This window comes from Cupressus sempervirens, chromosome 4 (genome assembly GCF_028749045.1).
Source record: "Cupressus sempervirens isolate cs-2001-9-10 chromosome 4, ASM2874904v1, whole genome shotgun sequence".
NCBI classification, from domain to species: Eukaryota; Viridiplantae; Streptophyta; class Pinopsida; order Cupressales; family Cupressaceae; genus Cupressus; species Cupressus sempervirens.
Window position 1 is genome coordinate 281577975 of NC_143121.1, and position 3331 is coordinate 281581305.

Below are 3331 nucleotides of genomic sequence, written 5' to 3' on the forward strand. Positions count from 1 at the left end.
TTGAAGATGTCTTGGAAATTGTGCATACTGATTTATGTGGACCTATTGGTGTAGAAAGTTATAGTGGAGAAAAATTCTTTATTCTTTTTGTTGATGACTACTCTAGAATGATGACTGTTATGTATCTTAGAGAAAAGTTAGAAGCATTTGAGAAATTCAAATGGTATATGGAAAGAGTAGAAAAAGAAACATGAAAAAGATTGAAATGCTTAAGATTAGATAGAGGTGGTGAATTCATCTCCAATGAATTCAATAATTTTTGCATTGAAAGAGGAATCAAAAGGCAAGTATAAGCCCTTGGCACTCCTAAGTAGAATGGAATAGCTAAAAGAAGAAATAGATCCATCATGGATTGTGCAAGGACTCTAATGATTGAAAAGAATGTTGCTATCAAATACTGGAAGGAAGCCATCAACACTATAGTTCATACTTTGAATTGAGTACAGTTGAAAAAGGACTTAGATAAAAGTCCCTATTAATTATGGTATGACTACAAACCCAATGTAAGTTATTTGAAAGTATTTGGTAGTAAATTTTATATCTTGAAAGAGTCTAGAAAAGGAAAATTTGATGTGAAAGGTGATGAAGGTATATTCTTAAGATATTCTTGTAGAAGTAAGGCATATAAATGTTTAAATATTTCTACTCATAAAATCATAGAAAGTGCACATGTGAGAATTGATGAGTTTGCAGAGAAGACTGAAGAAGAAAGCAAAAAGGAACTAGAAGATTACAAAAGATTTGTTTACTTCAAACCTGATACATTGATAGATAATAAGGAGACTTCATCTCCCAAGTCTTCCATAGTTACCAAGTTGTAATAAGTTCAAACCGAGTCATAGGGACCTATCACATTTTGAAGCTATGGAGTCAATGTCTACTGAGTCTGAATGAACCGAGCCTAAAATTGAAATTCAAAATGAACATAGTACAACTCATTCAAAAGGAAAATAACCTATATTGGCCAAGTATGTCAGAAGACATCATGCACCTAATTAGATTATTGGACAAAAATCAAAAGGTACTATGATAAGAAGCAAATTAAAAGGTACATGTTTACTTGCTGATCTTGAACCTATAAGTATCAAGGATGCTCTAGAAAATGATGGTTGGATTGAGGCAATGAACGAAGAACTAGAATAGATAGAAAAGAACAAAACTTGGACTCTTGTTCCTAGGCCTAAAGATAAAAAAGTGATTCCAGAACAAAATGGGTTTTCAAAAATAAGTTGAATGAATATGGACAAGTATCAAGAAACAAAGCTAGATTAGTGTGTAAAGGATATTCTCAAAAAGAAGGAATTGATTATGGTGAGACTTTTGCTCCTATTGTAAGATTAGTAGGTGTTATGACCCTTCTTGCATATGCAGCTCATAGAGGATTCAAATATGTCAAATGGATGTTAAATCTACATTCTTGAATGGAATTCTAGATGAAGAAGTCTACATTGAATAGCTGGAAGGTTTTGTTGACCTTGACAAAAGGGACATGGTCTATAAATTACACAAAGCATTGTATGGTCTTAAACAAGCTCCTAAAGCTTGGTATGAAAGACTACATAACTAATTGATACACATTGGTTTTCAGAGAATAAATGATAATGGTAGCTTGTACATCAAGGAAGGACTAGATAACACAATTGTGTGGGTAGAGATATTTGTGGATGATATTCTATTTAAAGGAAATGATGACCTATGTAAAGCATTTTTAGAACAAATGAACAAAGAGTTTGAGATGCCCATGTTTGGTGAAATAAAATTCTTCGTTGGATTGCAGATACAATAGAGATAAAAATGGTATCTATATCACTCAATCTAAGTATATAGAAGAGATACTTAAGAAGTTTGGAATGGAAGATTCAAAATCAGTTGGTACCCCCATGTGTACTAGACTCAAGCTTACCAAAGATGATGACTCCAAAGAAGTAGATCAGACCTTATACAAATCAATGATTGGAAAATTATAGTATGTAGTTCACACAAGGCTTGATATTGCTTTAACAGTTGGGATAGTGGCAAGATTCTTAGCTAAACCCAAAGAAAATCACATGATGGCAATCAAAAGAATCTTGAGATATCTAAAAGTTACTAAAGATTATGGTTTATGGTATAAACTTGGAGGAAACCTAGACCTAAAGGTATTTACTAATGCTGATTGGGCAGGAAATCTCAATGATAGAAAAAGTACTAGCAGTGGAGCTTTCTTTGTTGGTAAAAGGCTGGTATCTTGGACAAGCAAGAAGCAAAACTACACATCCCAATCCATAGTAGAAGTAGAGTATGTGGCAGCATCAGTAATTTTTCTAACATTGTTTGGTTCAAACAATTTTTGGAAGGAATGAAGGTTGAAATCAAAGAGCCAGTAGTAATGTATTGTGATAACACCAGTGCAATTAACATATCAAATAACCTAGTGATGCATTCCAAAACAAAGCACATTGCTATAAAATATCACTTTGTCAGAGAACTAGTGCAGGACAAAGAAATTAGATTGGAATATGTCCATACAAAAGAATAAATTGCAGACATATTCACCAAGCCATTACCTAAGGATGCATTCTTGTATCTAAGAGGTAATCTAGGGGTCATTCCCCTATCTGAAGCTCACCAAATAAAGTTTAGTGATGCATCAACCAGAGCATATTGAAGATCAATCAGTTGATGTAGAATTGGCAGGAAAATATTGCATATGAATTAGTACTCAAGGTACACTGATACAAATTTGGCATGTGTTGTCTTTGGCATGTGTTGTCAAAGAGGGAGAAGTTTATTGTCATATCTCATAAAAAATTTCTCTAAGAGGGAGAAGTTATGTTTATCTTAAGATAGGAAGAGCTCACAAAAAGGGAATTCTCATGGATGAGAATCAGAATGAAACTAAGGATATGTTCCTTACTTTATCCTTGCTTTGAAATTTCAATGTGCTATGACATGTTGTGTTCCCATCAATGGCAAAGAGATAGATTGTTGGAGACAATTGATTAATTGTGTGTTGTCTTTGATGTTACAAAAATGTCATATCAACTTTTAGTCAGTGCTTGCTGAGCTCTCTCAAGTAGTGAAGATAGTTTTTCTTGTCTATCGAGCGTGTCTTTGTTTGCCAAGTTTAGAAAGTAGTGTTTATCGAGTTCACTTGGGCATCAAAGGGAAGTGTGCTAAAGAAGAGTGTTAACTAAGCTCACTTGGTCAACAAAGGAAAAGTTGGTTGGAGTTAGTATTCACCAAATTCACTTGGTTGCCAAAGGATTTCTACAAGTTCGCAATGTTAACCGAGTTTTTGTTGGTTAACATAGGAAATCATTCCAAAGTTAGTTTCTACTAAGTAGGGTTG